Below are 9,226 nucleotides of genomic sequence, written 5' to 3'. Positions count from 1 at the left end.
TACAATCTACTATCTTCCAATGAGTTGCTAATTGAATGAACTGTGGATCATTTGTGCATCACATGTCTGACCTATATTGTTGCAAAGCATCCACATAGAGATCCCAATTTTTGTTGTTTGTTTAAGCTTTTGCTGACCAAAACTATTGAAGCTTTTTGACTATTTTCCAGTCGATCGTGTTAGGTAGTTTTTCAATTAACGTCAAGTCTTCCATAATTGATTTTTGCTCTTTATCTTGATTCTTGGAGATTGTATGTTTTTTTAGCATTTGTACTAGAACCTTTTTTTTAAATTGAATATTTTGTAATGATATAATTGATAATAAAATATCATAAATTTTCTTAGATTTTTCAACTGCTATAATTTTCACTATCAAATTTTTGTTGAAATCAATATGTATTGTAAATTCATGAAATTTTTAATTTTTAGAAAATAATACATGAAATGTTTACTTTGATTTTTAGAAACAACATTTTTTTTAAATGTGTGTATTATAATATTAGTATGTGAGTTTTTTAGGATTAAATATTTTATGATAGTGTATTTACATAATGAGTTGATGCAATTTTTTTTTCTAGATTCAATATTTGAAAGGATGAAATCTTATATAAAGTAATTCTTAATTAATTTATTAATACTATACTTTTTAAAAAATATATTTTCATGATAGTGTGATTTAATGATGAATTGTTGTAGTTTTCTTTCTAATTTTTCAATTTTGTAACATAGATAATTAAATATCTGTTTAAAGTAATAAATGGTTATTAGTTTATTAGAGCATTAGATTTCTATATTATGTTTTTTAATATATAAAACAATATAAGACCTAAGATTTTTGCATAAAACATGTTATTGAAGTATTAGAAGGTTATATCTTGCTTATTAAAGCTAAAGTTTGATATTTAAAGTTATAAAACACAAAAAACAAGTTCTTTTAATACAAATTTCATTTATAGTTGTATTGCAATAGTTTTTTGTATTAAGTATGTAGTTTAAAAAAATGATAGAACAAATTTAAAATTTAGATTATTGCATAGTCTACTAAATAATTTGACCAATACATTAGAATTAAACTTATTTTTATATACTCTTTATGTACAACTGCCCATAAATTATCTATTTGTGTTAAATATGTAGTCTGCATGAAAGGATGAAATAGCATGTGTAGTACTAGCAGGAGTCCAAACGGAGATTCAAATGAATCTGAATAAAAAAGTTGAGGACCACATGCAATGCTACTTGCCTCTGCCTAGCTCCATCAAATCTTGTCTCAACCTAAGAATGCTCATCAAATCTCATCCCACTTTGAGAAAATCAAGTGGAGGATGTTGATGATTCTACCCAAGAGGTCAAAGCCCCACTTTGATACCAATGTTTGGATTTAGGGTTGTAGGAATGCAAGTACATAGCTAGGAGAAGAGGAAGCTTGAGAGAGCACAACTCAAAGTGTATCAATCAATTTTGCATGTAAGAGCTATATAGCATATATTGGTTTTGTGCATATTTTTCTCTATACATGCAACTTTTGTATGAAGTACAATCAATGGCCATGACTAGCAACAATGTCATTTGGTATGTTCACTATTGATGGCAAATTCAATAGAACCAACTATATTTTAATGTGGGCTTATATGATGCATCATGTATTGGTTGCAAAGGGGCATTGGAACATTGTACATGGAATTGAAAGACATCATGCTAATATTTTGGAAGCTACAAGTGTATAATAAATAACAAAAATAGATGTCATTGAGGATGTTGTAGATTTTGCTCTAGTTAATGTAGATTTTTTGGGATGGCAGAGATGTAGAGGCTCATGCTTGGACTGCATTATTTGTTAAACATACCATAATCCCACATATTCATTCATGTATCAATAAGGATTCTTGGGATGTAGTTGCACATTTGTAACAAGAAATGAGGCTCGTGTTGCTTACTTGCATAGAGAGTGAACACATGGATGAAGGTGACTCCATGGACAATTTTTGGACAAAGGATAAAGAACTTAAGTAGTTGATTTCACCAAAGAGTTACTTATGGATATTATTCTCAATGGTCTTCCTAATTCTTATTCTTTGCATCTACTCTTTGTTTGATGATGAAAGGTAATCTACATGCTTTATCATTTTTTACTCTGCAAGAAGAACAATCTACTCAAAATAGGTACATTACATGTATTGCAAATCAAGCTTTTGTGGCTAGTCAGAAAGGGAAAGAAAAAGCTTCCTTTTTTGCTAGTAAGTAGAAATCTAAAAATGCTTTTCAGACAAAGAAAGTTGAGAAGGATGAGAAGAAAAAGAGAGCTAAATGTTTTGTAGATACTATAAGGCAAAATAACATGTTCTTAAGGACATCCTAAATTGGTTGCAAAGTAGGCTAAGAAGAAAGAGGCTAGTATGGTTATTGCAGATGCCTCTTCTTCTAAGTCAGAATTTACAAAAACTAGATTTAATGTGAAGGGCTATTTTATTGAAACAAGTATTTTAAAAATATAAAATTTACACATTTTTTACATATAGAAGGGTGCCATATAAAGGGGTCATCTACACTAATTGGATGTCTCAACCTCACACGCTATCTCTCTTATCCCAATATTGCAACAAGAAATAAACACAGATTATAAGAGCTCGAATAAAACATAAAATGCAATTTGTTTGTATATATAACAACTAGCTACCTTTCCCCTTTGCAACTATAGCCTATCTACAAGCCACGTAATCCCATGGCGACCATACTCTCTTTCTCCAATGCAGTTGTGACCCTTTTTTACATGATTCTTGCATGTATGTTGTAGATTCTAGTGTATGGTACTTTGACACTGATGCCACTAAGCATATTACTTCTTTACGTAGTCTATTCATTTCTCTTGGGTCAACCCCTAAGGGTAGTATCATGACATGGGCCAACAACTCCCCTTATTCTATTAAAGGAGTTGGAAAAATTGTGCAAACTGCTATACCTGGCAATACTTTCACGCTTATGGTTCCTTTATATATACCAGAGATCAAGAAGAATTTGCTGTTAGTTTCTGCAGTCTCTAAGATTGGCTTGATTGTGAAGTTTGTTGTTAATAGTTGTACAGTTCATGATCTCTCTTGTGATGATACAATTATTATTCAGGTTCACTATATCATGGACTCTACAAGCTTAATCATTATGGTAAATGTGTGGAAGATGTACCACGTGAACTTAAAAATTCACAATTTCTAATGCAAAGCTTTGGTATGCATATTTTAGACACTTGAATTTTGCTAGCTTGCTGCAACTACAAAAATCTAATATGGTCTCTTCATTGCTTACTCTTGATGCACCTGGAAAACAATCCACAAAGTAAGTATATCTTGGTTAGTTATAATATTGTCTTTGTGCAATATGTTGTTCGACCTTTACTTTCATGTACAAAAGAGACAAATGCATACTCATAGGATATTTATGACACTTTGTAACTTGTTTTTAGTGGTGTGAAATCACATGCACTACCAAATGAGATAATTTTTTAGTGTATGCATGTTTCTCATGATAATACAGATTAGCCTATTTTTTATGCAAATAGGAATGATGCACTTCTTAATGAGAGGGTAGAGATTGAGCAACCCAAGACTATGTTAACGTGGTTGGTGTAGATATTGCATGATAGTAAGTTGGATGCACCATTGGCTAGTTGTACTCGTTCAGGCTCTCATAATGCATTTTATGGAGGTATTGCTTTGTGTCAAACAAATTATGTAGATATATTATTGTAAAGATTTAGTCTTGAGGACTGTAAGCCTATTGCTACTCCTATGGAGATAGGTTTGAAGTTTAGCCTTCATATGATATTAGAGATTTCTTTAATGTCTCTCTCTATCAACAAGCTGTTGGATGCTTGATTTATGTATGCATTACAAGGTGTGACATTTAGTTTGAAATCTCACACATGAGTAAGTTTATGTATAGCCTAGACACTAAGCATTGGCAAGCAGTGAAGTGGATATTTCAGTACTTGAGTGGTACTTAGCACCTTGTGCTATTTTATCCAAAGGGGGGTTCATTACTATTAGATGCACATGCTTTTCCAAATTTTTACTAGGTTAGTTATTATGATACTTGTGTATACACAAGTGGTTTTTGCTTTATGCTTGGTTGCTCATGCATATTGTGGTTGAGCAAGAAGTAGCCCACTATGGCCACTTCTAGTTGTGAAGCTAAGTACATGGCAACTTTCACAACTACAATTGAATGTGCTTAGCTTAGGCCCTTCTTGATTGATTTGGGTATTGGACAATCATCTACCATGACTATCTTTACTAATAGTCAGAGTGCATAGAATCTAGTATTTCATGCACATATTAAGCACATTGAGGTCCATTATCATTATGTCAAGAAGAGATCCTTTCAAGAGAGATCAACTTTGCCTATGTACCAACAAAGGACAACCTTGCAAATCTTTTTACAAAGGCTTTTCCTTGTGAGAAGTTTGAAGCCCTTTGTAAAGCTTTGGGCTTACTCCCCTTTGTGTATTGATCAGTCTACTGGTCTTGGCACTTCCTTATACATGAATGCTTGCTCTTGTTCATTACATCACTTCCAGGAGGGATCTATTACCATATTTTGATAATGATGTGCATCAATACACTTAGGACCATTGGGGAACTTTTTCCCCTCTTTAGGAGTTTTTTTCCCTAGCCTTATATATATGCCTATTCATTTTAGGTCATAATCTTGTAAATATTTTCCTTACACATCTCTTAATACACTTTAAGTTGTGCTCTCTCAAGCTTCCTTTTCTCCTAGTTGTGTACTTGCATTTCTACATTTGTAAATCGAACAATGACCTCTTTCTTGATAAAGTATATCCCTCAAGTGGAAATGTAGCTATGTCTGGTTGAGCTGTCTTGTTATCTATCTCCTATGGTTCTCAATGACAGCTCTCATCCATCTATGATAAGTGTTTAGGTCTCCTTCGAGGTGGACATGAGCATCTTATTTGGCTGAGTGCTAGTGCTCTATCCAAGTAGATACTCCTTGAAGATGCAAATGAAGTTCCTTTAGAATGTAGCCATGTTTGCTACATATCAACAATGATAGTTGATCACTGTATGGTAGTGGAAGGCTGCTATATCAAAGAATAGTAGTACTATGCCTCAAAAGATCCAAAAGGAAGAATCCCAAAGCACCTTTGATGCTCAAGCTACATCATATGTCACAAAGGGCCAAAGCCCTCTTGAAATAGACAATGGTATTTGCCTTGAACTCATAATATATTGTACATTGACAAATGTAATGTTGCTCTATTTAGCTCTTTGTTACAAAAGTTGGCACACGCGATCCTCTATCTCCATACCCTCCTGTCTACCTATTTTAATAATTAGATGATGTGTTGAGGTGCAAATCTACCCAATAGCTATATGTAACCTATGTGGCAGCTGAATATCCATATAGCTTAGTTGAATGATATGACCATCCTTATTGAACTAAAAGAAGTGACTTTGGCATAGTGCCATCTTCATGCCATGTGGAGAAAGGGGTTTAGTCCAAGCCCTCTTTATATCTAGACAATATGTTTGATTTGATCACATGGTTTCTAATCGGCTAAGTGTGAGTGTAGGGCAATCCAATATGTTGTCATATGGGTGTAATCTATCAATTTTTAGACCATGCAAACTCATCCATGTACCTATCTAAGCATAGTAATAGTGTTTATCACCCTTTACTACTAACTATCTAGATGAAGTTAATGCTATCCATAGGCATCTATCCTAAGGGAGCTCCTATAATCTATATAAAAAAGTCGCTACTTGAAGTAAGGCCTCAACCACCATATGTGTTGCGTTCTTTTCCACTTTGGTGATCTCCTATGGGGTTAAGGTCTTTGCTTGTATCATAAGTCATATCATCATGACCAATAGTCACTTCATATGCTTCCATCCATCATAAAACTTCGTATTTTATCCATTGTGATTTGTTAACATTTGTTTCCTCATGTAGTAGAGGCTTGGGCCCCAAATGGCTACCCCATAATGGAGTGTAGATGTAACAATTGTATCAAAGAGCCACAATTTTTAGCATGGTTTATGTAACGATATATATGCATACTATCTCTCTAATGCACCCAACACTACATATGTTTGTGTTAGTTGAGACTTCGATGTCTCTCTTTAGGAAAACTGTAGCCCTTTGAAAGTGACTCTAGGTATACATATTGTCTTATAGACTCCACTAGCTCTCCATCAAAAGTAAATTGATACTCAAATCTTGTCATCCCAGTTGAGTTGAATACCATAACCTTGGTTTTATCAAGATTCACCTTAAGGTCTCTATCTTTGCAAAAAGATAATAGTGCATCCAAATGCCTCTCTAATCCCTTAAGTGAGTCAAATATAAGCATAATGTCATCTTTTTAAAGCAACAATAGTGCAACCAACCCGACTAAATTGTCTCTAGCCTCTCCTTCCCTATCAATATGATTTGAGATCACATTTATGTAAAGCCCAAATAAAGTGGGTGAGAGTGGGCATCCTTGTTTCACTCCAAATAGTATTGCCAATTATGATTGAGAAACCCTTCAACGCCCATACTCTGTTTGTCATTGTCTTGCATAGTACACGAATAAACTGCAGTATTATTGTCCCATTCATTAACCTCCATATGGCATGTTTCACTCTCTTGTCTATGAAAAACTACAATGTATCAGCCTAGAGACCAAGGGGGAGGCACAAGGTCTTCCTTCATGTGAGAGAGAGAGAGAGAGAGAGAGAGAGAGAGAGAGAGAGAGAGAGAGAGAGAGAGAGAGAGAGAGCATTTTTAAACCATAAACTAGGTAGAACACAATATATCCAAGGGGGAAGAGATGTTGAACTAAGAGTAGAGGAGAAAAAAAAAAGCTTATTTAAGGGCTACAACATTGCAACAATAATAGCGAGACCACAACAAATTAGGGAAGTTAGGTCTTCCTATCCATTGTAAATTATGGCAAAAGAGGAAACATAGTTCATTGCATAGGAGAGAGTATGTGGCATGGATGTGTGTGCGAGATCTTGGAAGTAAATGTTGTGCATCTACTAGTGCACTACCAAAGAAGCACATCCAGTGCTACCCTATTTGGGAATGAATAGTCACATCCTTCAAAGAAGAGAACCATGAAATGGGCACAACAAGGCTGGAGCGAATAACATTGATGCATGGAGCAGCCACCTCTCCAAGTATCAAAACAACCAAAAACATGGATGTAATTTTTCATAATAATAAGTTGCATATGAGACCAAATCAAAGATAAAAGTGCACGCGCGCATGCACGTGCACGCACACGCACATGCACAAGCACGCATGCACGCATGCGTGCATACGCACGCGCGCGCGCGCACACACACACACAATACTATAATCCCTATGGCAAGACATTGGAAGAGGGGATGTAAGAACAAGTGTAGCTAGGTGCAAAATTGGTGGCATAGGGGGAGCCACGCGAAGACAAAATTGGCACAACAATGAAGTTGGATAAAGCCACATGTAGCACGTGTTGCATAGGAGCCAAGTAGAGCCAGGCATCGCTGCTGGTGGCAATGGTGTGAGCTAGTAAGAACCCTATCGAGAGAGAGAGAGAGAGAGAGAGAGAGAGAGAGAGAGAGAGAGAGAGAGAGAGAGAGAGAGAGAGAGAGAGAGAGAGAGAGAGAGAGAGAGAGAGAGAGAGAGAGAGAGAGAGAGAGAGAGAGAGAGAACCCATTGAGAAAAAGGAAAGAAAAAGGGGGGAGAGAGAGAGAGGAGGAGGAGGAGGAGGAGAAAGAAGACATGAGAGAGAACAACAATAAAAATCTTTAGAAGAGAGAGAAAAGAAGAGTTTGGAGAGAGAGAGAGAGAGAGAGAGAGAGAGAGAGAGAGAGAGCTACAAGAAAAATAAGAGAGAGAGGAGAATAAGAATGTGGGGAGACACACACACATGGAGGAAAATAAGAGATTTATGAGAGAGATAGAGAGGATTAAAAATATTAGAGGAAAAAGAAGAGAGGAGTGACGAAAATTGAAAGACAGAAAGGGGAGGGGAGGGGAAGAAAGAGAGAAGAAAGATAATATATGCATGGAGCAGCCACCTCTCCAAGTATCAAAACAACCAAAAACATGGATGTAATTTTTCATAATAATAAGTTGCAGATGAGACCAAATCAAAGATAAAAGTGCACGCGCACACGCACGTGCACGCACATGCACACGCACACGCACATGCACATGCACGTGCACGCACACACACACGCACATGCATGCGCACGCACACACGCACTTACACACACACACGCACACACGCACACACACACACACACACACAATACTATAATCCCTATGGCAAGACATTGGAAGAGGGGATGTAAGAACAAGTGTAGCTAGGTGCAAAATTGGTGGCATAGGGGGGAGCCATGCGAAGTCAAAATTGGCACAACAATGAAGTTGGCTAAAGCCACATGTAGCACGTGTTGCATAGGAGCCAAGTAGAGCTAGGCATCGCTGCTGGTGGCAATGGTGTGAGCTAGTAAGAACCCTAGAGAGAGAGAGAGAGAGAGAGAGAGAGAGAGAGAGAGAAGATAAAAAATTGGAGAGAGAAAACAAGAACCCATTGAGAAAAAGGAAAAAAAAGGGGGGAGAGAGAGAGAGGAGGAGGAGGAGGAGAAAGAAGACATGAGAGAGAACAACAATGAAAATCTTTAGAAGAGAGAGAAAAGAAGAGTTTGGAGAGAGAGAGAGAGAGAGAGAGAGAGAGAGAGAGAGAGAGAGAGAGAGAGAGAGAGAGAGCTACAAGAAAAATAAGAGAGAGGAGAATAGAATGTGGGGAGACACACACACATGGACGAAAATAAGAGATTTATGAGAGAGATAGAGAGGATAAAAAATATTAGAGGAAAAAGAAGAGAGGAGTGATGAAAAATGAAAGACAAAAAGGGGAGGGGAGGGGAAGAAGGAGAGAAGAAAGATAATGTATTAATTTAGTTAAGGGAGACCACAAACTTGATAAAGGGTCCTTCCAAATTTGTGGCTTGCACCAAACCTAATAGATGTGAATATTCAAAATGCACGCACGCGTGCACACGCACACACACACACACATGTTGAGATGTTTGCAATCACACCTACTTTAGTCTCTTTGGAAGGAGCAGTGAGGACTCAGGACTCGAATCCCATAAGCACAGTAGGAGAAGTGCTACCATCCAATTTCCTATAAAGCATTGTACTTGCTCTCTTTTCTAAGACAATGGCATAG

The sequence above is a fragment of the Lygodium microphyllum genome, chromosome 14, assembly GCF_053477565.2.
Source record: "Lygodium microphyllum isolate KBCC chromosome 14, Lygodium_microphyllum_v1.1.10, whole genome shotgun sequence".
Lineage (NCBI taxonomy): Eukaryota > Viridiplantae > Streptophyta > Polypodiopsida > Schizaeales > Lygodiaceae > Lygodium > Lygodium microphyllum.
This window is presented reverse-complemented; position numbering follows the sequence as displayed.